Source organism: Pseudopodoces humilis, chromosome 4 (assembly GCF_049639895.1).
Source record: "Pseudopodoces humilis isolate 2021_Gansu_Grassland_sample_001 chromosome 4, ASM4963989v1, whole genome shotgun sequence".
Taxonomy (NCBI): Eukaryota; Metazoa; Chordata; class Aves; order Passeriformes; family Paridae; genus Pseudopodoces; species Pseudopodoces humilis.
Window position 1 is genome coordinate 75972470 of NC_142203.1, and position 26289 is coordinate 75998758.

General features: G+C 50.6%; 1 protein-coding gene across 1 annotated transcript in view; it reads right to left on the reverse strand.

The window, feature by feature from the left end:
- The window catches only part of ZBTB7C (zinc finger and BTB domain containing 7C), a 153818-nt gene extending 129803 nt beyond the window's left edge, over positions 1-24015 (reverse strand). The window contains exons 1-2 of the mRNA XM_088054535.1: positions 23980-24015; positions 23369-23439 (exon numbers count right to left, since the gene is read on the reverse strand). The gene's annotated coding sequence lies outside the window, so the exon portion shown is untranslated. The remainder of the gene's footprint in view (positions 1-23368; positions 23440-23979) is intronic.
- Between the last annotated feature and the right edge of the window lie 2274 nt (positions 24016-26289).

The following is a 26289-nucleotide window of genomic DNA, read 5'->3' on the forward strand; positions in this document are numbered from 1 at the left end:
CATTCAATCTAGCCTTGAATGCTTCCAGGGATGGAGCATGCATTACCTTTCTGGGTAACCTGTGCCAGTGCTTCACCAGCCTTATTGTAAAAACCTTCACCATTTTGTCTACTTTAAAACAGACTCCCTTTTAGTTTAAAACTGTTATCTCTTGTCCTGTTGCAACAGGCCCTGCTAAGGATGCTGTCCCTATCTTTCACGTTGACCCCTGAGGCACTGGAAGGGGCTCTAAGGCCTTCCTGGAGAGAGGCTGAACACTCCCAGCTCTCCCAGCCTTTTCCCATGGCAGAGATGGTCCATTTTATCCCAGTCCCCTGCAAGCCAAGGTGATCTCAGCAAGCTCCAGCATGTGTCAGAGGGACACATCACAGTCCCACACCACATGTGACTGTGGCAGTGTTGGCAGTGGCCCAACATGAATATAGGAGTGTGTGCAGTGGTGCTTGTGTGTGCCTTCGTGATTGTGAGAGCACAGACTGTGCAGCCATCGCCTCCCAGACTCACACCTCCCCATCTCCAACACCCAGCACAGCCCTGCCAGGATGTAAATCCACACCAACTCCTTCATTGCTCAGCCCCGTCCTTCTGCCTTCCCACTTGGACACCCCAAAATGGGAAACAGCCCTGAAATAATGACTATAATTACAGTATGGTAGGTTTTAAAAGTAGCAGAGAAAGACAGCCCTCCTCTTCATGTTATTCCCAGTATAAAATGTCAAAACAAATCGCCCAAGGGAAATCTGTGCAGCTGGATGTAAATATTTTGATGTGCTCATGATAAAGCTTCTCGGTACTTACTCAGTACTTTGTCCACTGCCAAAAAATTGGGCTGCTCCCCGTGCTTGCACCTCTACCCAGGCATGTACCCTCATCTGCTGCACACCAGAGGCCCCACAAAATCCACCTGCTCCTAGGAGTGTTTATGACTGTCCACTGAAAGAGGGCTATGTTCCTTTTCTGTTTCATTTAAAATAAAATAAAAAATTAGAGAGTGGACAGGCAGCTAGGAATTTCTGAGGTTTGACAGCCCATAATCAGAGATGGACTCGCCTGAAATAGCAGGAAACAAGAAAGAAACAAGCCCCTGGACTGCTCCCCATTCATTTTTAGCAAGCAAACCAGGTGAGCACAGCAACTGCTATTTACCCTCTGAGTCACGGGAAACAGCACCCAGAACAGATGCTTTGCCAAAACTTTGCAACAACAACCAAAAAAAAAAAAAAATTAAAAAAAAAATTAAGGCAAGTCTCAGGGCTTGCAAATTCCCTGTGAAGTCCAGGCTTGGGATAACGAAGAGCTCCAGGACTGAGGTCAGGCTGCTGCGGAGCACCTGCACTTAGCAATGCATCATTGACCAAATCCTGCTGGGGGCATCAAAGCCCCACAGACGTCACAGGCTGCACAGTCTGGCCCAGTAACCTGTAATTTCCCTGTAATCAGAAGCAACAGGGTGAGAGTTTTAGTGGCCATGCATAATGCATGTCCTCTGGCACGGCTGGGGGAGTGCGAGAGGAGCACAACAGCTGGCAGTACCAGCCACAGTGCTGGAGAACTGGACACCCCAAAATCCACAGAACAGCTCCAAGTGCCCTGTAACACCCCAAAGGCTCACTCCTCTCTCTGCTCCCAGCTTTTTCCCCATATTCCCCATGCAGCAGTCACACACAGATGGTTTCATTGTGGCTGGTACCTACCTCCTTGTGGGCACCTGCTGCTTCTCAGCCTGGATGAGGGCTGAGCACACCAAACACATCACCCCCTCTCCCACAGAGTATGGAAGAAGCCAGTTGAATAGTTTATCAGCTGTAAGCAGCTCTCACTTTTCCAGGTATGACACGCCCTACACTCAAAAATCTGTGGTAGTTTCACAACACCCTATGGAACTGCTCCCTTGCAGCCTGCTGCTGGTTTCCTTCCCATTCCCCTTACCAATCCACCATCAACCTCATCATCATCAGCCCAGACACCTTCCTGCCATCCAGCCCCCAGTACACATCCCCAGATACCAAGATCCAGCCCTCACCCCCGCTGTGACCTCCCCATCCTTATCCCCACATGAAAGGAAGGTGCTCTTACTCTGCTTTTCCCTTTATTTTCCCTCATGTATTCTTCCCCAGCCCTCCAATCCCTCGTTCCCTGTACTCTGGATCCTTCCCTAAAAATCACAGTAAGTTTTAGACATCCCTGGAAACCCCTGAGAACACCTTATATTAAGTCTTACACAATCCCAAAACACTCTTCTCCCTAAAACTGTAATAAACTCACTCCACCAAGGGCAACCATGCCCTTTAGCTCACGTGGCTTTCCAGAAAGAGACTTCCCCACCTGGACACCCACAGGTGGGTTTCATTCCAGGGCCAAGGTTCTACCAGGTCCCTTCCCCATGTGGAGTCACACTGGTACAGAAGCCGAACTGGGAGCACAGGGGGGACTCCCTCCTCTATTTTATATCAAAAAGGCACAGGACTGAGCCCAGAAATTATCCAGGGACACCTGTCTGGAACAGCTACAATGCCCAACTTGGCCACACCATGGTGAGGCAGAAGCTGCTTCAAAAGGTTCCTGTAAACCAAGGATGCTCGTTGTGGCAGCTGCAAGCAGCAGGAACCTTCTGCTGAAAAATGGCAGCCAATAAAACACCACAGAAATGGGTGTTAGGTCCTGCTGCAGCCAAAAAATCTGGGTTTGTCTGGCAGGAGGGTTCTCCCCAGTCCCAGAATTATCAGCCCTTCATTTACCACCAGGATGTAACCTTTAAATACATCTCCTTTGAGTGATCAGTGCTGAGCACACCCCGTGCCATCAGTGCTGGAAGAGGACCAAGCGAAATCACAACAGACTTACCAAAAAACCGTGTAAACAGAGCACCTGAAGATCACTGAATGCTTCCCAGCCTGACCTCGAGCCAAGAGCAGCGGTGGGAGCAAGGAAAGAATCAAGATTTGAGGTTGCTGAAGCAGAGCAGACCAGACAGTCAACATCAAGTGATGTTTGCTACTGCAAATCTGCCAGCAAAGAGAGGGGAAGCCCAACTGATAAACACCTCGGGCTCTGAGACTCAGCACATGTGGGGAAGGTCAGCACACAGCAAGTGGGAGAGAGGAGGGCAGATGACACAAACTGGGACCTACTGGAAAATGTCTGCAAGAACTGGTTTCCTACAGAAAACAGGGTCTCTAACAGCCTCAAAGTCCTCTTTGAAAAAGACAGCTCTAAGTGCTGCTCAGGAGATCTGTTTTCAAAAATTTCACTCCAAGTCAAGGTTTGCTGTTGGGAAGGAAGACTGATGTATCTCTGCCCTTGCTCAGGCTTTATCTCTCTGCTCAGATGGAACACAAGAGCCTTTACACACCACCAGCCGTATCATGTTCTTTGCCTTTCTCTGTTCTGAACTTGTGCTACCTGGCAGGTATCACACACTTCTTCAACCCCTCTCCCCCCTAACCAAGCTCCAGCAAGAGGTGCAAGACCCTGGAATGATCTTGGTCAGACCCTGTGACATTGCCTGTGTGGTTTGTATAAATAAACTGATGGGGACCCAAGGAGTAGAAGGGGATTCCAGAGGGGGAAAAAGTCCAGTGACAGATCTACAGCTTGAGTAATCTTTACCAGGCTCTGCCATTGTCACCAGCCAAGGACATTCTCCCGGGATATGGGGCCACCACGAGCTCTTCCTTTGCATGTTCCTCCCCATTCCCAAGAGCAGAGAGTTTTACAGACACACCTCTGGCTCCCCAGAAAAGAAATGAGTTTTGGGAAGTGCACCACACCTCCAAAAGACCCGTGTCCTTCACCCAACTCCGTGTCTTGACATGCCAGCACCCAACACACACAAAATACAACCTCAAGTTAAAAAAATGCACTGTTACCTAAACTCTCCATCCCCTCCCCACACACTGAGAGGATCACAGGCATCACTCTCCAGGGCATGTCTGGTACTGCGTTATAGGGGTTAAACCTTATGGCCTCAAAACCAACATTTTAAACCCAAAAGAGGAGGTGGAGGGACGTGACAATGTGCCATGCCCCAAGCTGTGTGCTCCTACACTCAGGGAAATCTCACCTGAATTCTTATATAAACCCACCCAACCCCGCAGGTGCAACAAGGAAATCAAAACAAAGACTGAGAAAGTGAAAATAAAACCTCATAAAACAAAAATTAAACCTAAGAAAATTAAAATGCAAACTACCTCCTGCAATATGACGGCTCCCTGGATCAGTTGCTGTACGTCCTCGGGAGTTTTTGGGGAGGACACCTCCACATCAGCAAACAACCAACAGTACCGAAACGACTGCACCCCATCTTCTGCCTGCAAAAGCTCCAGCTGGTGGGATTTATTTTTTTCCCTACAGTGGTTCGACTCAGAGGTCTGGCCAGACTCACAGCTCTCAAATTCATTTAATAAATCATCTCCTAACCCCGCCCAGAAGCAAAAGGCAAATCTCTGTCTCCCAGGCACCTCCTGATTGGACTAACGTGCCTCTTGCTAATGACCCTGAGAGGAACAGCACGGCTCGAGTGACGTGTTTATGAAGATAAATATTTTAACTTCACAGTTTAGTGCTGTAAACTCATTCCAGTCGGAGAGTCTCTTTAAGTTGGTTCCAGGAGAAAATGCCTCGATAATTAAATTTTTATATTTTTTTTAAATTCTTTTTTTGTTGTTGCTAGAGCTATGAAGTATTAATTGCAGTGAAATACGTGGCGTGTCTTTCAGGTGCAATTAGTAGATGCTGGTGGATGGAAAAAAACCCGGCTGGTGAAGCCCAGGGAAAGGATGGGAGTGATTTCTCCCCTCAGCAGAGGGAATGCAGTGCTCTGCCCTATCTAATCTCACTATAGCAACGGGAAGACCTTGGCAACCCCGATCTTTACAGTTATTAAGATGGGAGCGGGAAGAGTCGGGAGCACAGTGCTGAGGGATGCTCGGCCAAGAGCCCGGCTGCCAAGGAAATAAAGCATCCTCTCTCGCTTGGGGGGATGCAGGGTCTGCCAAGCTCCCAGGGTGAGGCAGTAGCCCAAGGCTGGCTCCCCAAAACATTTTTGCGGTGGCTTTTTATGCCAGAGAGGAGACACGCATCTCCTCATCACACCCTGGAGAAGGATCTCCAATTCCTGCTGCTTGGACCTGCTGGAGGAAGGCACAGAGATGCTCCAACGTGGAAGCCCCTCTGCTCTGAAGCCAGGCTGAGAGAGCTGGGGATGTTCACCTGGAGAAGAGAGCCCCTTTTGCTCTCTTAGAGCACCTGCCAGTAGCTGAAAGATATTTCTAAGAGAGACAGGGGTAAACTTTTTAGCAGGGCCTATCGCAATGACGACTTTAAATCACCAGAGAAGGTAGGTTTCAACTAGGTTAGAAGGATGGAATTTTTCCACTGAGGATGGTGAGGTCCTGGCACAGGTTGCCTACAGAAGTTGTGGCTGTTCCATCCCTGGAAGTGTTCAAGGTCAGGCTGGGTGGGGCTCTCAGCAACCTGGTCTTTTTCAAGACACCTCTCCCCATTGCAGGGGGTTGGAGAAGATGATCTTCCAACCCTAACTATTCAATTATTCCCTAATTTCCCCAAGGATCCAAGAAGATATTGCTCTTAGGACCAAGGGCCAAGTCTGCATGCAGCTGCTGTCCCTCAGCCCCACAAGGACATCCTAAACAGGATGGGGACAAGGAGGCTCCCCCATAAGTGCCACCCAGCCTGGGGCTGCCAGCAACCTGCCCCACTGCCATCTCCAGAGATTGCTCACTCTCGGCTCCCACTGGGATGATTCACACTCAAATGCAAAGGCACCAAGTGCTCAGATAAGTTTATTGCAAAATAGCACATCCTGGTGACTGCCTGGCCCAGAGCCACTTCAGTCCCAGGCTCCCAGACAGCGAGGACAGCCCCAGGGCTAACCTGGAGGCCACCAGCTCCTGCCCACAGCTTGGTCTCACCTGGACAGAGCAGAAGGCTGTGGGCTTCTCCCCTATCAAAAAGGGATATTCCACTAAAACATTACTAATCCTGTGCCCCCCTAAAAGGGAGGAAAATCTAGCTAGATCTGGAAATCCAGACCCTACAGCTCACTGAGCAGCCCTGGGGATCTCCCACCCGTTCTGCTGCACCAACTCACTGTGACAGACACTCACCAGAACAGGCTACTGACTCAGGGAGGGCTGCCTGGGGACCCTCCAAGGCTCAACTGCTTCTACTACCATTCACACTGCCAGTAAAATAACACTAATAATCCATTACAAACTTCCAAGGCAGGGTGAGTCAGTCTTTTTGGTGGCAAAAGTTGTGTTTGTCTCCAGCATTGCTCTTCTTGGCACCTCAAAGTCCTGGGATCACGTTCCTCCCACAGCTTCCTCTACTGTCAATTTCCACACAAATTCCACTGTTTCCTTCCTTCCAGCAGCCTGATTAGCCCAAAGTTTCTTCAGCAGGCTCTGAAGAACTGTCCCACAATCCAACCCTAGCAAAGGTGAGTGTCCCCAGCAGCTGGGACAGCCCTTGGTGCTCCATGCTACCTCTCCCCAGCCAGAGTACTGGAACTGTCCTAACCACCAAAGTCCCCAGCTGACTTCCAGACACATTCCTCACGATCCCAGTGTTACCTCCTCCAGGGTTTTACCAGCATTACAACATAAAGCAGGCAACTGGGCCAACTCCAGACAGAACTACATGCTGCTGCTCATGTTTTCCAAGCAAAAGAAAGAGGGGAAGCTCCCACTTCACTCTGTTGGGTGAAAAACATAAGGGCAGGCCATGTTAAAATACCATTATGAATGAAGAACCAGCAGGAAAAAAACCCACTAGATTAGAAAAAGCAATTTGTTCCCATTCAAGAAGGTGTAGAAAACCTTGATTTATGATTCCCACCCCTCAGCCAGCTCTTCAGATAGTGAATATTGACCAAATTCCATGGACCTCTGCTAAGACCCATATATCCAACCTCTTAGGACTCTTCTGAGTATACAATGGAGATTTTGCTTGCTGTTATTTTTTACTTTTGACTGGGCTGGAAAGAACCTCAGTCAAAACACAAAGTGCCCTTGGTGCACATTAAACCCAAAAGCTCTCAGAGATAGATGTCAAGACTTTAATCATTTGACCTTATCTGGCCAAAACCAGCACGCTGCCACCCTCCCTGTGTCTCCTCCATCCAGGCAGGCCATCCAGCAGGCTGACAGGCCATGTCCCAGCAGTGGGAACGCTGCTGGGTGGAGCAGTGGTGGTAAATCAAGAGACAGTGTGTCATCCCAGGGGCCCATTCCAGCCTCAGACACCCGCCAGCACCAGGGACCAGCAGGCTCTTTATCTTGTCACCGGTGACTAAGAGCATCCCTGGCATCCCAGAAAAATACAGGTGACAGGAAATGGCCCTTTTCCAAGGTAGGACGGATCCTTTATTACATCCTGTTTATCTCCCACATTACTGAAGGGAAAGCCATGAAGCATGCGATCCTTTCAGGTTCTCTGAATCCACTTAGATTTTATCTCTGGAGCTGGAGCTTTCCAGGAATGAAATAGCTGCAAGACACAATGTGGATGAAACGAAATCAAATAGAGAGTCTCCAACATGAAAGGCAAACTAAAAGGATGACGGCACTAGTTAGACGGAAGGAGAAATAAGGAGGAAAGGAAATTAAAAGCAATTAAAGGGAATTAATTAGAAGGTACGATGGAGCTATGGAAGAGGAAAAACAGCTATGCAGAGTTCACTAAATACCCCCAAACTTTTAATTGTCACACTTGGAACTGCAAGCCCTGCAGGTTCAAAACCCCCCTGGCAGTTTCCAAATGAAAAAAATTCCCATGGCTTAAACAAATTACTTCTTTGCCTCTAAGTCTGAATGGCAGACAAGATTCTGAGCTTCTACTCCAAACCATGAAGGCAGAAGTGCATCCTGCTCTCCCCTTCAGTCCATTGACCCAGGTGGACAGCCCACTCCATCACCTGATACCAGAAGTTGGGGCTTCAAGTAGAATGTTGATGCTGCAGTCCCCAGATTTGGGCTGAATCCTTTGCATCCACACAACGTTCCTGCTAGGATTTTCACAGGGCCCTGGGGGTTTTCAGGCCACTGTCTGTGCTTGAAGTCACCAGGATGAGACTTGCTGCTGGGTTAGTCCTGGGGGAGACGGCTGGCACCTGGAGCATTCCATCTCATCAAAATGCAATGTCTGCATTTCCACTAAAACCTAACAGTCCTTTCCACAGGACCACAGCATGTTTTGGGTTGGAAGGCATCTTACACACCATCTCAAACATCAGCAGAGAAACCCCCCACTATCCCAGGTTGCCCCAAGCCCCGTCCTGGCCTGGAACCCTTCCAGGGATGGGGCAGCCACAGCATCTCTGGGCAACCTGTGCCAGGGCCTCACCACCCAAAGAAGAATTTCTTCTCAATATTTCATCTAACCCTGCCCTCTGGCAGTTAAAAACCTGATCATCCCCAGTTCTGAGCCAGAATGAGGTTCTAAATAAAAACACTACCATGCAAAGGGCTGCAGAGAGCAGGAGGCCCCTGTTTCTCCAGGCCTTCCCTTTGCCAGCCACCTTGGTTTTAACCCTGAGAAGTGAGGAAGTTCCCTCCAGAGATCAAAAAGTCCCTTATTAAGGGAATAGTGGTGATGGCTGGGAGGAGCAACAAGAGGTCATAAAAAAAAGCAGGCAGACACTGTTTGTCTTGGCCTCCTGGACATGTGTTATTTTCCTGGGATACAAGCTCCAGCCCCGTGCTGAAGGCAAGGATGCATGAAACAGAGACGGGGCTGCCTTGCCAACGTGGAGTTTGTTTCGGAAGAAACTCACCCGGCATTTCCGTGCAGGAAGGAGACAGCGGGGCTGCACAGCCAGGGCTGCTGGATGGTGCCTGGAAAACACCAGCCAGATCCTTCAGGCTTGGGGTGCATGCACAGGGTCCAGGCAGCACCCCAAAAAAACCCACATGGGTTGAAAGTTGAAAGCTCCCTGTAGTCTTTCCATGCTCTCCATCCATCCATCCATGCTCGATTCCATCAGCTACAAGGCAGATCATGAACAGGTCTATAGGGACTGTGCCAAAGGCTCTGTCCCCATCCCCTGCACCAGCCCTGACACCCCCTCTGCTTCAGCCACCCCTCCACTTCAGTCTTCAGAGACCCAGAAAGCCCTGGCTGTGTTTAACTGGGTGACCTCACACTGATTTACACAACAATAACCCTGTTTCCTAACATACTAGCTTCAGGCAGCTCCCTCCAGTGACAGAACCACACTACTCCAAGGAAAGGGAGAATTCCATTATCAGTTACCCACTACAATTCAGAATTTAAAAAAAAAATCTTCTTTATATTAAAGGCACAGCTAATGTGACACAAAAATCAACTCATTTTTAACACAAGCCTAGGGAGGAATTTTTTTTCTTTTTTGTTTTTTCTTGAACTGTTTTTGCTTGGACTGCTTCACGCTTTGAAGTTAATTATAACTATCTAGCTTTATACATCACTTGCTCAGAAAGTTACAAGCCTCCCATATCTCCCTGATTTATTTGGGACCAGGGTTTGAAAGTCACAGCTGTCACCAGCCCAGCTTCCATTAGGGAGATTAATCTTCCCCAAGATGTGTCTTTGGGAAGGTCTGAATCACAGGGTTGGATCCTGCTCTTGGTTACTTGGCATTACAAGAATTGCAAGAAAGGGAGGAAAAACAAAGCTAGGCTAGACTGGCGAGCATCAAACCTCCTGCTGTGGGACTGGACAAGGACATTTCGGACTTTTGAGCAGAATATTTATGCCCTACACAGTAAAGCAGAGCCCTGCCCCAGTGCTGGATCTGCCAGGCACTGGGGCAAGTTAGTAAAACTAATAGCAATAACCAAATTGTGCTTGGGAAAGTCAACAGAGCATCAAACAGTGGCCCTGCCTACATGATGGATGGAAAAGTTTTAGCTGCTGGTCCCCAGTGATGCTCATGGAGACCCTCTGCTGCTCTGGCGTGTGCCACAGATGACAGTCCTCACTCCTAAATTAGGGAACCTCCTATTCCACAGTGCCAAATTAACTCAAATGAACTCAAAAGAAGCAGTGAGGGAATAGCCCATCCCATGGCAAACACCAGGCACTGCTGGGACAACCAGCTTGAGAACAATCCCCTGCAAACAGCCTGCACCTTCTTCCCCCCACCCCTCCCAGCTCATTATCCATCCACAGGAGCAAAATAAAAGCTTTGGGCTTTTAGTTAGAAGAGCATCAAATCAGGGTCTTGCCATCCACATTGAGAATACAGGCAGCACCTACAAGGAAGAAATGAGTTTAAGCCACCAGATCTCAGGCCAATTCAAAGCAAACCCTGAAGAGTCACCAGATCATTCTTACATACTACACACACACCAAAGGGACAAGAGGAACTGCCTGGCAGGGGAGGAACTGGAACAGCTTCAAGTGAAGAGCTGCACTCCCAGGGGAGTTGGTACGAAGAGGTACCAGTGTGCAATGCCTCCTTCCTGGCTCTGCTGCCTGCAACATGCAGGGAAACACAAATCAAGAGCAGGTTTTGTGCTGGAGCAGAATCTGCTGAAAGGTTTTCTCAGTGCATCTCAAAGGTAGAGGGCTTTCAGCAGTTGCTAATCTGAAAATCCAAGAGGGAATCATGTGTGGTGAGGTTCTGCTGCAGATTAGTGCAAGGAGAGCATCACCACTGGCCTGGAACCAGTGGTGATGGGCTGGTGGTCTTCAACCAGATGCCTGCCACAGCAACAAGGTTTTGAGGTGCTTAACATTTCATGTGGGTTGGGTTTTCTGCCTGCCAAGCAAGGCTGCTTTGTGAATTAGCCCATTTCTTGCATGGATCCAGGACAGGAGCTCAAGAGATACAACTCAGCTGCACCTCCAGCAAACATCACTCTTCACCACAGAAGGCACAGGGAGATGCTCATCTTTAATTTGGGGAACCTGCAATGGATCAATACCACTTTTTCCTTATAAAAGCAGCAGAATCCAGCTTACAAATTAAAAGGCTGCAGCCTGTAAGCAATTAGCATACACTCCCACTGCATAAGGCTATCATTGTCAAAATAACTGTAAACCTCTTCTTTAAAGCACAGTCTTACAGAATTTTTCTGCCTTGGGCTCCACTGAGCTTGCAGGGCCCTGTATTTGTTCCTCAGCTGAGACAGTTGCAAGTTGAGCGCTGAATGGCGGTGTTGCTGCTACAGGGATTGTGCAGCTAAATAATTCAGTAACCAATTACTGTTTAACAATATCCCTCCCCATCATCCCAGCGTCGATCCATCATCCCAGGCTAAGAGAGCCTAGCAGAAAGGAGGCAGCGAGAAGCCTCCTTGTGAGGTAAACACATTGACTCGTGTATAATATACAACTTATTGATCAGAAGACAAGGTATACAGCACATTTTATTGCATGCTAAATGAGGGCTGTAATGAATTGCTGCTTGCCTCCAGGTCATTTGTTTGATTGCCACCTAAGCAAACTGGTGAGGGCAAAAGGTCCTGCCTCTGGATGGGTCCTCGGTGAAATGAGCTGCTGATCAAGAGAAACAAGAGAAAGCAGGACAGCCTAATGCTGCTTCTGTGCATGAGGAACAGGAAAGCTGGTCTTCTCCCTCATCCCCAAAATGTACAAGACACGACTGTAGCTGATGCTTGCACCAAGAGCATCGGGGCCACTGCACCCAACCAGGCCTTCAGCAAGGGCATCCAGTGTTCCCAGCCCAGGGTCACCCTGCTCAGGACTGGTCACCCCCAGCCTGTCGCTGTGCCTGGGCTGTGATCTGAAAACACAGCTGACTTCGCATTTAAAGAGTCAGGGATACAGAGCACACATGACCAGCTGCCCCCCTGGCTGTAAGACAAGGGCTGAACCTGTTCTTCACGCCGGGCATCGCCAGAGCTCACCCAGCTTTTCTCGACCACCGCGGCTCTGCAGAGAAACACGCTTGGTTTTTAAAGATATCCCTCCTGACTGCTTGGTTCCTCCTTTGTGTAGCTTTAAAGCTTTCTTCTGCGCAGCTATAAAAGGGTGTGAGAAAACTTGGAAAGGAAGCCCTGGGTGGTACAGACAACTGGAACAAGGAGCAATCTGTGCCCGGGGCAGGGGAGGGGGTGGCAGAGCCCACACGGTGCCAGGCTGAATGGCTGCCGGGGAGGAAATGACACACCACACTATCCTGCCTTTGTCCAGGGGCGAGACCAAAACGCTCCAGAGGAAAAAGAAAAACCAAAAAGGGATTATTCTGCCTTGTGCTCTCCCTCCCCTCGCCTCCCTGCCACCCCCAGGCAGGCTACAGGTGACTGCCTCCACATCCTCGCTCCAGTGGACCGTGGAGCATCGTGATCTGAGCAGCATCTGGTTTGCTTTAGCATCGGGCTTATACTTTCATGCTCCTCAGGTTTCTCCCTGCTTTTTAATTAGGAATCACGGCCACGAGGCCACCCGTTGCTGGGTCTGGCTGGGCAGCAGAGCCCAGGTGCAGGAACATCCTGCTCTGCTGCTCCCACCACGAGCTGCCAGGGAAATTCCGTGGGCAGAGGGGGACAGGCAGTGTCCCCCAGCCCTGCCTGTGTGCAAGGTGACACCCAGCACACAGCAGCCAAGCTGCCCACACTGGTGGCCTCCCCAGACCCCGTCTCCCAAAGGGCTGTGACTCCAGCAGCATCCTGGCTGCATTCTCCGGAAAAATGAAGACTTAAAAAAACCTTCTGGCCTCATTTTTCCGAGGTTAAGCTCAAAAATTGGGTGTTTTCCAACCCTTTCACTCTCACCTCTCCTGCATGAGTGGTCACTCCTTCACAACAGCTGTGGGATTTCCCCAGTGTCCATCACCGGGATAATCCTGTCCCCAGGGGCTTGTCTCCTCCTTACACACAAATGAGGTTTGTCCTAGGCTCAGATCCTTCACCTACAGCTCATGAACCATCTCCCAAATGCCAAACAAGTTCTGAAGCTTCACCCCACCGTATCACATGTTTTTTTTTCAATTTCTTCTCTTTTTCTCAGTGTTCTGGTATCCCACCTATTGTGTCTTCCCTTGTAAGAGGACGAGAACTGATGCTTAATATTCAGCCAAAACTCTGTCTATATCACCTCCCACTCCTCACTTCAAGCATAATGAAAACAAGCAAGGCAAAAGTCCATCTTCATATAAATTAAGAAGTCCACCCTCAAAGGAACCAAAATCTCTATTGTACATACCCATACTGATGGTGCATCTGATTAAAAAGCAAAAACCCCAGAGAAACCCAACTAAACAACTGTCCACGGACACAAGTTCTCCTCCTGCATCATACGAGCACTTTAAGAGGTCAATACTGGGAAGAAATTCCTCCCTTTGAGGGTGGGCAGGCCCTGGCACAGGGTGCCCAGAGCAGCTGGGGCTGTCCCTGGATCCCTGGAAGTGTCCAAGGCCAGGCTGGACAGGGCTTGGAGCAGCCTGGGACAGTGGAAGCTGTCCCTGCCCATGGATTCCCTCTACCTTGAGCTGGTACAAATCATCAGAGCAGCCCTTCAGCCCAGCTCTCACTCTTACAGACACCAGGACTTCTCCGTCTACATGAGCTATAAAATCTTCTGTCCATTCCACAGCTGGCTGGGGCCCTCAGTGCTAGAAGCTGTAAACAACAAAAAAACCTCAAAATTATCAATTGCAGCAGACACATCCAGGTCATATTTTTCTTCCTCTGCATGCCAGAGCTTTTTCCCCTTTAAGGAAAACCCAGTGCTTCCCTTTTTATTCCTCTTTCAACTAACAATTTGCAAACTTTAAAGTCAAAATAAGAAACACCAAACCAGCTCTTCACCCCCATCATTAGCTTAGTATCAGGCGGAGGACAGTGGCCCTTGCAAAGCTGGACAGTGAGTTAAAACAGTCTGGCTTTTCTTCCTATTGCATTCAGTTTTGTAGGGTGAACATGCAACCCCACCACAGCAAAGAGGAGGATGGGCAGGGAGCAAGCACATGGCTTGGGGATTTCGGTGCCTTGTCAGGTCTGAGTGAGCCTGGGTGAGCCTCAGTGAGGTACAGCCCATTTGCAAATAAAAACTAGAGGCAGAAGAGGGTCAGAAATGGTGCAGGCAACTCAGCTGGTATCATACCAGCCAGCACAAGGTCACCTTGCTGAGTACACCTCGGTGAGGAACACCCTAAGACTGAAGACCTTCCACTTCTACATGGATCCAATCTTGAACAAGAAAGGCTGCAAAGCTCCCTCTTGGGGCTCTGCAGTGCTCAGTCTAGGCTGAGGAGGATTCTCTTTTCCTCTGGCCCTCCATGAGGACTCATCTCAAGCACCTCCAGCTCTGAGGAGGAGCAAAACCTGACCACTGTCCCTCCAGAAAACAGCATCCAGTGGCAGCACCAGCACAGCCCCTTGCCAAGCCCAACCATGCAGCCACCACCTATAACAATCTCCTCATCAGCACCTGTCCCTCATCCATTGGGAAAAGCTGCCCCACGCAGATACATGACCTTGTTACATTCTTAATTAAAAACTATTGACAGCCTATAGGTGTGGCCGGCCAGCCTGCAGCAGAGCCTCCCTTTGCTCAGCTGATGAAGGACCTGACCTGGACAGGGTAGGACAGTGAGCTCTGCCTCTGGGGAGGGAAGGAGGGAGGAGGAGAGTCCATGGGAAGATGGGAAAAGGATCATCCTGGCGATGGGACTCTGAGGAAGACCCACAGCACAAGGTGAGAGTGATGGAGACACTTGAGATGGGGGAGCAGGAGAGGACAACCCCAAGCACGAAGCACCGCAAACAGAAGGAAGATTCACTCCTCTGGGTCATCTCAATCACCTGGGTGTCCCCAGGACATGAGACACCAGACACTCCTTAGTCAGCCCAGCCACCCCAGGCACTACCAGCCCCGGGGCCAGTGCGTTGTGGGGAGCCCTGGGGAAGCACTGAAAGGAGCCGCCAGCCTCAGGGTGCGCTGTCTGAATGTTTGCATATTGGAAACCACATAAAAACACCCCCTAATACCAATAAAAGTAGCGTAAGAGATGCAAACACACAACTGCAAATACACCAAGGGTGCACACCCCATGCTGAACCCACCAGGGTGGCTACCAAAGCCCCCAAAGATGTTCCCATCCCCAGGAGCTTGTGGTGGAGCATCAGATGAGGCAGAGGGTGAAAGGAAAAGGTGTTCAGCAGTATTCAGTGTGGCAGAAGAATGGTTTGTGGGTTGGGGTTTGGTTTTATTTATTTTTTTTTTAAACCACACCTGCATATCATCCACCCATTTGTGCCCCTCCAGACTCATCCACACACTCACCCACTTGCAAGCTGCTTCCCAACAAGGACCAACTTTGTTAAGAAAAAGTACAGGGCCTGAGGCAAAATTAGCTTTTTTGTCTCCCAAACGGGCAATTATCTCTTGCACAACTATGCAAGACTAAAACACAGGAGAGGCAATATTAAGCTTTACTAAAATGGTGCCTTTAAAGTTACAAATTGTTGCAACATATGAAAATAACATGGGGGAATTGCAGTTGCGGAAAATTTGGACTGCTTTTTATTTTATCGTTTTCAGGCATACCAGCCTCCCAATCGAGGTGACCCAAAAAAAACCTCACTACCTTCAGCTGTGCTAGACACAGCACCCCATTTTTAGACTATTTTTTAGAGAAGGTAAAATGATCTGCTTCTCTGTTCCTCCTGAAGACCCACAGATACCTTCCTTTCAATATTTAAAGGGAGCTTATAAAAAAGATGGAAAGAGACTTTTTACATGGACATGTAGTGATAGGAGAAGGGCGAAGCATTTTAAACTCAGAGTTTTAAATTTAGATTAAATGTTACAAAGAAATCCTTCCCTGTGAGGGTGGAGAGGCCCTGGCACAGATTTCCCAGAGAAAGCTGTGGCTGCCCATTCCCTGGAAGTGTCAAAGGCCAGGCTGGACAAGGCTTGGAGCAATCTGGGATAGTGGAAAGTGTCCTGGATGAGCTTTAAGAATCCTCCCAACCCAAACCATTCTATAAAATACATTTAAAAAGGCATCAAAACATAACACAGACTGTGCTGCAGGAGTCTGTACATACATGTACAGACAAATCTGCTTAAATGGGATACTCAAGTTGCATCAGCATCACAAAAAGTTAACACTCGTTTTCATAATTTGAAGAGGAACCCTAAAATGGGTAATTTCTAACCTGGTACCATTAATTTACATGTCAATGTTTGTTTAGTGAAGCCTGTCCATCCTGGGTCACTTAAACCTTAAAATCTGAACACAGGAAATTAATGCATCGCAGTATTAATTACGTGTTGTGAAAGGACTCATTTTACAGCCTAATAGTTTGAAACAGTTAAAAGAAACCCTGCTGCTTGTGTCCTGCTTACAATTCACACGGCAACCCTGCGCTTCTGATCAGGCTGACCAAGAAGTGTTCATCTTCTTGTGGGGAAAACAAACAACTGCATATCAAACATTAATTCCATTAATCCAGGGCACCAGCCAGCACCAGCTTTGCACCAATCATACAAGAACAGAATAAATACCCTGACCTGGAAAGGCCCACAAGGACCATCAAAGCCCAACTCCTGGCCCTGCACAGGACAGCCCAAAATGCCTGCTGCCTTTGGGCTGGGGAGAAGATCAAGGTCCTTAGTACGGAATTCCGGCCCCAAAAAGAAACCCTAAAGTGGAAACACCCAAGGAAGAGGACAATTCACAAAGACCAGGCTGACCAGTAACAGCACTGGCCACAAATCCCTGCTGAGCAACCTCAGTGACTACCAGCAGTCATGCCTCTCCTCTCCCCTGTTTAATTCATAATCAAGATGCTCAAAAGCGACAGTGAATACCCCAGATATGTTCTCTCACATCTCCTGGACCTCAGCCTCGAGCTCCCTGCTGAGCTGGCAGAGGTCACCATGCTCCTGCCCACCCTTTTCTCAGATTCACTTTGATCGCAAGCTCACCACAGAGCAAGGCAACCTAAAAACAAAGGCCCCAGAGGGATCCATATTTCAAACTTGCCAGTGGCTTCTGACTCGTGCCCCTGTGCCAAGGCACAACAGGCTCTACAGAAGGACTCATCTCTGTGGCAGTCATGGAGTTCATCTCCTGCCAGTTAGCTTGAGGTCCCTACATTTGCTAATGCTGATTTGGTTACTGCCATCAGACTTGATCAAGCATGCAAATCTTCAGGTCTCAAGCTAGACAAAGCCTGGAGAAAGGAGAAGGCTGGAGCAAACGAATATGTAAAAATAGGATTTATTTATTGAAATGGAAAAAAAAAAGGGGGGCAAGAAGTAAATTTTTCTCCTCCTTCCCTCCCAACCTCCTCCTCTGATATATGTTCTTAAACATGATGCAATGAGAGGGCTCCCACAGCACTGGAAAGGTTCCTGCCCCCAGGAACAGAGTCTAAGGGGTCCCACAGGGCAAAGGCCACCTTGCAGACTGGTAGATGTTGCACCCACTGGACAGAAGGTCTGCAAAAAGGAGCAACAGCAGGTTGAAAGGCTCCACTTTTCTCAGCATGTCAGTAATTCATAAAGCTACTTAGGGCTTGACTGGCAGGTCAAGGGAGAAAAACTCTGTCCTTTCTACTCTGCTCAATAATACCTCACCTGCAGAGCTGTCCCCAGCACTGGGCTCCCCAACACAGAAAGGATGTAGAGCTGCTGGAGCCAGCCCAGAGGAGGCCACGCAGCTGCTGCCAGGGCTGGAGCCCCTCTGCTCTGGAGCCAGCCTGGGAGAGCTGGGGCTGCTCCCCTGCACAAGAGAAGGCTCCAGGGAGAGCTGAGAGCCCCTGGCAGGGCCTAAAGGGGCTCCAGGAGAGCTGCCCAGGGACTGGGGACAAGGCCTGCAGGGACAGCACACAGGCAATGGCTTCCCAGTGCCAGAGGGCAGGCCCAGCTGGGATATTGGGAAGGAATTGCTGGCTGGGAGGGTGGGCAGGCCCTGGCACAGGGTGCCCAGAGCAGCTGGGGCTGCCCCTGGAAGCGTCCAAGGCCAGGCTGGACAGGGTTTAGAACAACCTGGGACAGTGGAAGGTGTCCCTGCCCACAGCAAGGGGTGGAACTGGATGAGTTTTAAGGTCCCTTCCAGCCCAAGCCATGCTATAATTTTGTAGAGCATCATGCACCCTACAACCCAAAGGAGCCCGTGTCTCTTGGCTGGCAAACACCTTTCAGATAAGCCACAGAGCTGCTGATTTTACCCGCTGAAAGACATAAATAAAATGTCCACATTATGTTCATAGAGGTGTCCGATAGTTTCCCATAGGGTTCATGCAATTTGTGGACCTGAGTTTTCCCTGCAGCTACAAGCAGAAGAAGTAATATTGCATTTAGGGTCCTGAACCATGGTGCAGCTTTGTTATTAAACAGCTGACACTACCCTGAAGCCTGGGAGCAGCATTTTATGTGCATGTGAGAGTTTACAGAGCATTTGTGTGTCGTTTCTGATGAATGGCACTGCATAAATGTTAGATCTTCAACCCATTGCTCTCACAAATACTATTTCTTCTCTTATTTATTTGTATTGCTGTAATTCATTCAGGTGCCAACCATGACTGAGGCCATGCCATCAATACGCAGCCTGACAACAGCAGCAAGAGACAACAGCTGCTCTACAGATCACACAGGAGAACAGGAAGCATCTTGACTGGTGTCGGTGGGGAACGGTTGTAATGCCAGGGAACATCCTCAAACCCCAAGGAAAACCTCAGCAAAGCAAATTGAACATACACAGAGCACCCATACAAGTGTTAAACTAGAAGAGGCACAGAAGCCCCACCTGTGGCATAACATGGGGTCTCAGACAGAGAGCAGAGGTCTCTTGCAGAAGGAGGTGTGTGTGCCACAAAAACACCTGGACCACGAGGAACTACAGGCCAGCAGCTCAGCCCTATCCAAAGCCAGTCCCAGATCAAAGAACCACAGAATTCTTAAGGCTGGAAAAGCTCTCTAAAATTGAGTCTTACCATTCCCCCAGCAAGCCCAACATTAACCCATTGTCTCCAGGTGCCATATCCACATGGCTTCTAAATCCCTCCAGGGACTGGGACTCCACCACCACCCTGGGCAGACTGTGTCAACATTTGCCAACACCTTCTGTGAAGAAATTTTCACCAATATCAAATCTAAACTTCCCTGGTGCAACTTGAGGCCATTTCATCTTGTCCCTGTGGTTTGTCCTAGCTGTGACAGCCTCCCTAGTTGCCCTGGAGACCTGCTTTCCTAAAGGAGCAATAAACATATGCCCCAGTGCTGGTTTGTATGGACCAGGGTGAGATGCTATCAGCCCACAGCTCTCCTCTGCTCCAAAAGCACCCCGAGGCAGCATGCAAGCCCTGCTGCTGGGGAGCAGTGCAGTGGCTGGATTTGCAATACCCCAGCTCTGCTCTGGCAAGGTGTGGCCCTGCACTCTCCCTGATGAAGTCAATACAATGTCCAGAAGCAGGCTGATGTGGTCAGCACCCCTGGGGATGTGGGCTAGTTCATGCCAGCCACTGTGCCACCTCCTGTGCCTATGCCAGATGTTCATCCCATGTAGCACCTGCACGTGGACATCCAACAAGCTGCTGCCACCCTGAGCCACACCTGACAGCGTCACCAGAGTGGGCAGGACCTCCAAGATATGAAGGTCTGCCAATATCCCAGTCCTGCTCCCTAGGAATTGTACCAGCCTGCAACAACAGCAGAGCTGTCTCCTGGATGTTCTTACCACCCAGACAGGCAGTGCCACACCACCCTTTTAATTCTTTCTTCTGAGCCCTGCTCTTGGAGCAACTCCCTTTGGTCCTGGAGAACTGCTGGAGGGGGAGCCAGCAGCCTGACAAGGACCACCGCACCCCAAACACCTGCTCCTCCAAAAAAACCCCATGCACAGCCTTTTCAACCAACCAAGTTAGATTAAATAAGCAAGGCACCTCCCAGTAACAGTAGTGGAGAACTACTGTCTCGCTAAATAAATGAAACAGATTAATGAGAATAGTGACGGCTGTTTCTTTGAGCTGGTTATGGTGAGATAAAAGGCAAAGCAAGATCCGGATCCCTTTTCATAGGAGTGCTATAAAATGAGTAGCACAGACTCAGAAGAGCTGAAAATACAGGGCAGGACACACTCTTCCCTCCAAACACATCTGACACTTCCTTCTCTGCCCTTCTTTTTCTCTCCCATACCTCTTTGGAAAAGCCAAACTTCATTCATTACAGAACCAAACTATTTCCTTCTTTATTCTAGTATTTCCTTATTTTTTTAATAGGCAACCATCTGGGAGTAGGGAGTAGAAAGGAAGCCCTGAAGCTTTTCAGACACAATAAATAAATTATATAAAAAAAAAAAAAAGAAGTATGATTAAAACCAAAAAGCATAAACAAACAAGCCATGTTACCCAGAATAATGACTTCAGGGAAAAGCGCCAAAAAAATTGTATAAGCTTCTGGAGCGTGGCAAGAGAAGAGAACAGAAAGTCCTCACTGCTGAGGAGAATGTGCCACTGCAATGGGACAGGGGCTGAGACTACAGGGATAGCATGGGCAAGCCAGGAAGGAGAAGGGTTTCACATATTTATCTTCAAGCACCCGATTTTAGTAACTGCAAAGCCCCAGTCTAGGCACTCTCAGGCCTTTCCAATACACTGTAATTGCATCTGCTCCTCTCTGGTGAGACCCCACCTGGAGTCAAGCTTGGGAATCCTCCACACAGAAAGGATGCGGAGCTGCTGGAGCCAGCCCAGAGGAGGCCACGCAGCTGCTGCCAGGGCTGGAGCCCCTCTGCTCTGGAGCCAGCCTGGGAGAGCTGGGGCTGCTCCCCTGCACAAGAGAAGGCTCCAGGGAGAGCTGAGAGCCCCTGGCAGGGCCTAAAGGGGCTCCAGGAGAGCTGCCCAGGGACTGGGGACAAGGCCTGCAGGGACAGCACACAGGCAATGGCTTCCCAGTGCCAGAGGGCAGGCCCAGCTGGGATATTGGGAAGGAATTGCTGGCTGGGAGGGTGGGCAGGCCCTGGCACAGGGTGCCCAGAGCAGCTGGGGCTGCCCCTGGATCCCTGCAGTGTCCAAGGCCAGGCTGGACAGGGCTTGGAGCAGCCCAGTCTAGTTAAAGATGACCCTGCTCATGAGGTTCCCTTGGGCCCACTTCTCGAGCTTGTCCAGGTCCCTCTGGATGGCATCCCATCACTCAGGCACGTCAACCGCGCTCAGCTCAGTGTCATCTGCAAATACAAACCCCTCCGAGCTCTTCTTCCTCTACAGCTTCATCATTTTCAGCAGTATGGCATATTCTGCAGGGATGACAAACTGGGGACACACAGGGTGGATGGCATTACCCCAAACAAATCTGATTTCTTTCTGAGAAATGGGCAGCACAGAGGGATATACCCATTGCTCCTGTCCTAGCAGGAAAGCATTTTGGGGGTGGGGGATACTTTGCACTTAGGGGTCTCCAGGCTGATGCAGTGCATTAAAAGTAACAGGGTGCCACATAAAAGCTGTGGTGAGAAGCAGAGGGACAGTGCACAGCACTGAGACAGGGGTAGCAGAAAATGGGCCAGCACAGGCAGCCATGCTCCTGAGATACTGACACTGCAGCAGAGAAGATAAATGACTGGCCCAAGGCCACACAGCCAGGCTCTGTCCCCTCTACATGACTTTCAATCCCTGCTCCAGCACAGGATTGCTGAGGGATCCTTCAACAAAATGTTATATTGTCTTTGCAATAATGAGATTTATTTTACACCTGAACACGCTCACACATATAAATGTACCTTTTTTCTGCCTCTTTCTCTTGCCTCTACTCAGACGCACCCAAGCACATCTCAAAATCTCTCTGAATAACCAGCAAAAGTAAAAGCTTTGCATTTCCCTGCTAAAGGAGAACTCATAGGGGTTAACTTGACTCCAGGAGCTGGAACTTCACAATGAAGCAGGATGCTGCCAGCAGTCCCACCTGGCAAATCAGTGCCTGTATTTACAATTGCATGCCCAGAGACTCTGCAAATGTTTCCTAGAAGCTATAAACCCCATCCCAACAATTGCAATGGGAGCGAGGATAAATTAGCTGAAGCCTGTCACTTGGTGAAGTCACGCTGGAGGAGATCTATCCAGGTAATCCATCTTTCTGCTGTGTTATACAATGACACAGTAATAGCCAGCCCAGAGGGATTTCCTTCAGGAAAACTCAACTGTTACTAAAATGGTAAGTTAATACCAAGCAAGAACTCAGGCATCATTAGACCGAAGGATAGACATGACAGGGAATAAAATATTACAATCCCCATTCTAATATTTTTATTTACAAGAGCATGAATAAATAGACCTATCTGTAGGCTGTAAAGAGAGGAGGCTGGGATTAAAGGAGAAAAGAAAAAAAGACCTGCACACATCGATTCCATCTTTGCCATTTTTCCTAATAAATAGCCTGGCACGGCTGTGCTGATGGGTAGCTGGGGTGGAGGAGGGCACGCTGCCCAGCTCTCACAGGGACATAGGACACAAATCTGAGCTCAGGCTCTGCCCTTTTGTGTTGATTAAAAAAAAAAAAAACCTAAGAAGAAAGGAAGAAAGCAAGAAAAGTTATGTGGCTAATAAAGGGCTCTATTGTGCCATCAATTTTTTAAGCTTTAATGATTTCGGGAGGAAGTTCAGCTCAGCAATCAATAGCACAATATGGGCAGGAGGGCTCGGAGGAAATTCAGCGCCGGAGCTGCGGCAAGGGCTGGCAGAAAGGGGGGCTCAGAGGAAGGGGGTTCCCCTCCTTTGGGGGACAGGGGGGCTCCCAGGACCCCATAGAGGCTGGAGACCCTGTCCCCATCCTGTTCAGTTTGGTATGAGCTCCCTGTCCTGCTGCACAGTGCCTGCAGCAAGGGGACAGCGGGGACATTTGGGGATACCACGGCTGCTGCTACAGCAAGGGAGGTGGAAAAGCACCCACACCAGCTGGGATGCTCGCCCTACACCAGCTGGGATGCTCGCCCCACACCTGAAGGGACTGAGCACATCCCAGGGATGCTCACAGCACAGCAGGGACAGCCCAGGGACCATCACCCCACACTGAGCATATCCCAGAAATTATCACCCCACACTCCCCACACCGGGACTGAGCACATCCCAGGGATGGTCACCCCACACTCCCCACCCCACACTGAGAACATCCCAAGGATCATCACCCCACACTGAGCATATCCGAGAAATTATCACCCCACACTCCCCACACCGGGACTGAGCACATCCCAGGGACGATCACCCCGCACTGAGCACATACCAGAAATTCTCACCCTACACCATGCCCCACAGTCCCCACACCCAGGCTGTGCCCATCCCAGGGACAGTCTCCTCTAGGCCCATCTGTCCCTAAGCCCGGGGCACACAAACATCCTCCCCCCACACCCCCCTGCTCCGGGCAGACCCGCTCCTGCCCGCAGCGCCAGACGTACCGCATCGCCGAGGCTCGGTGCTGCCGCCGGGATGCGGGGCTCTCCGGGGGATGATCCTGCACCAGGCAAACCTAAGAGACACGGTGACACAGCGTGAGGCTCTCCAGCATCAGCGGGGACAGCGCCTCGCCCGAGGTGCCACCCTGGACAGGAGCCACAGCCACCTCCCAGTTCTCACGGGCACGGGCAGCAGCTGGGTAAAAACCGGGCTAAAAACCCACAGAAGGCTTCCCAGCAATGGGGGGGATCCCGAGCCGTCGGGTCCCTGTCCCGCTGAGAGGTGCACAGGAGAAAGGATGGGATGAGATAGGACAGGACGGGACGGGACGGGACGGGATCACCCCGCACATCCCGTCTTTCACTGCAAGGAAAAGCCGATTCTGTAAGTTGATCCCAAACGTCAGGGAGCGCTTCGCGGAGCGGGACCGCATCGGCTGCACCGCGAGCCCCCGCAAGCAGCAGGAACTCGGGCGAAAGTTTTGCCACGATCCAGGGGATAACAATAAAAATTACAAGTAGTAATGAATCAGAAGAAAAAAAAAAAAAATTAATAACAATTAATCAATGAAAATGAACGACTGCTCGAGAAGAAGAACGCGGGATTATCCGACCTGGGAGCCAGGAGAGCCGGTGACAGCAGTGCTGCCTCTGCGTGATGCTGCCGCAGCTCGGGGACCCAGCGGGAGGACCGGGCACGGTCCTCGGGCACCGGGAGGGACGGAGGGAGGGACGGGAGGGGAGGGGAGATGAAGGAGGGGGTGCTGCCGCCGCCGCCTCCCGCCGCAGGAGGGTCCTGGCTGAGCTGGGGATGGAGGGACCCCTCGGTCCACCCCCGTCGGTGAAGGCAGCAGTTCTCACCCGGGAATTCCGGTAGGGAGGAAACAGAGCCTTATTTCAAAATAGCACACAAAACAGAAAAAAACTAAATAAATAAAATCAGAACTTACCGTCTAAAGCGCATCAGCAGGGAGGGATCCGCGGGCAGCGCAGCGGGGGGAGCATCGCCCCCGCCGTGGGACGGGACGGGACGGGACGGGGCGGGGCGGGGCAGCTCCGCGCACCTCGGAGGGGCAGCGGCGGGGAATGGCCACGGACACAGCACCGCGACGGGGACCGCGGCACCGCCCGCGCCGTCCGGCAGCGCTGGCCCGCGGCTGCGGGCGGCTCGGCGGCGGTGGCGAGCGAAGGGCCCGGATGTCGCTGGCCCCGCGCCGGGGGGGCCCACACGGGACCCGGGGGGGGGGCGCGGGGGGGGGGGGGGGGTCCTGCCCGCCCCGTCGGGGCGCCGGGCGCTGCCACGTGGGACCGTCGGGGGGGGGCGCCCCACCCTTCTGTCTCGTTCTCTCGCTCTCTCACCTCCCTCCCCCCCCCCCCGCACCCCCCCCGCCGGGCTTGACAGGTCCACGCGACCAAACAAACCGCGGCGGACGGGCGGGCGGCACGGCCAATGGGCGCGCGCAGTGGAGAGGCTCGGCCAATGGGAGCGCGTGGAGGGCGGGACCGCCTGAGGGGAGCGCGGCGGAGGCACCGCCCCGGGGTCAGAGCGCCGCCCGCTGCCCCCGGGGTGCCGGGCTGGGGAGGTGTGTGGCGGGGGGGGGAATCGCAGAGACGGGGAATGGGGCTGAGAGATCATCTACTCCCACTTTCTGCCGTGGACAGGGACGCCTTCCACTATAGACCAGTTTGCTCCAAGCCCCGTCCGTTCTGGTCCTGGACGCTTCAGGGATGGAGCAGCCACAGTTTCAGTGCCAGGGCCTCACCACCAGCGTCCTTAGGTCCTTCTCCCAGAGCTGCTCTTCATCCCACGCCTGGATTGATCCCGGGGGGGGGTGTCATCTTGCCTCAAGCGCAGCTTCTGCTCTTGGTCTTGTTAAACCTCAGAGGTTCCCATGGCCCCGCTTCTCATGCCCCACCCTGTTTGATGATTCCAGATGAATAAACCCTAGCATGGGGATAAAAAAAGCCAATACATGGAGCAGAGCGGTACTCCAGCATAGTCATCCTGCTGCGAGACCCCCAGCGCCTGCCGTGGGCAAGAGCTTAGTGAAGTGGAACACAGCTGATGGTATTGCCCAGCAGCTCTGGATCCTCTGCATCCTCTTTCTAATTGCCTCACTCTGCCTGCATTCTCCAGTGAGAAAAAAGGGTTTCTTGACAAGTTTGGTTTCCATGTTACTGTGGATCACAAGCTTGAGGTGCCACCAGGTGCCCTTGTGTGTTGTTAGACAACCGTCCCTCAAGCCACCCTGACAAAACCTGTGGGTGTTCCTTTATCACTCCTCAGCCTTTCAAGGATTGGATGAGGGAAGTAAATATGATTTGCAGGGAAAATAGACAAAGAATGCGCCTAAATCCAGGAAATCCACAAAATTTGGATATCAAGAAGTCTCCCTTATACGTCTAATGATCTTGGTCCCAAATCTGGTACTCTAAAAGACACCTTTTTTTTTTTTTTTTTTTTGTCTTTTTAATGGTTTTCTTTGGCAGGATGTTCTGGAAATTTGGGATTTTGACTTCCTTTTTCTTTTTTTTTTTTTTTTTTTTTAATTCAGACCTAGCCAACAATCACAATTTGTTTTTATTTAATCTGCTATCCTACCCTGTCATCAGGCTCCTGTGCTTTCCCACTGGGTCCCTGAGTGCAGTCAGCACGATGCTGAGTCACGGAAGAACATTGTCAGCTTAAACTCTGAGCAGTTGAGGCTTCCCCCTCAATATCAGCTACTCAGGGAGAGCCTCCCTGTGTGCATTTAGAACATTTCCAGCATATTTGCACCCTATTTTTTAGTATTCTCATCAAATGTTTCCAGTGAAACACCATTTCAGGATTCCTTTAGGGTTTGTTGTTCTGCAATCCATCTGTTTCAGGTGGAGGAGCCTGGTGCAGCAATCCAGCCTGGGATCTCTGGCCTAGTACCCAA